Consider the following 299-nt stretch of genomic DNA (forward strand, 5'->3'; position numbering starts at 1 on the left):
ATCCTCAACAAAATCCCCAATAAGATCAGCAAATTTCTCAGCAGAAACTTTGGAGGCCAGAAGACAGTGGGCCAATATATTCAAAGTGCTAAAAGAAAAAAACCTGTAAACCAAGAATCCTAGATTCAGCAAAACTGTCAAAAAAGTGAGGGAGAAATTAAAACATTCTCAGATGAAAAAAAGCTGAGAATTTGTGACTAGGCTTGCCCTTCAAAAAATGGTCAAGGGAGTCCTGCATGGTGAAATAAAAGGACATGAGACAGTAACTGGAAGCCATTTATAGAAATAAAGATCTAAAT

The sequence above is a fragment of the Pteropus vampyrus genome, unplaced genomic scaffold (genome assembly GCF_000151845.1).
Source record: "Pteropus vampyrus isolate Shadow unplaced genomic scaffold, Pvam_2.0 Scaffold488, whole genome shotgun sequence".
Taxonomy (NCBI): Eukaryota; Metazoa; Chordata; class Mammalia; order Chiroptera; family Pteropodidae; genus Pteropus; species Pteropus vampyrus.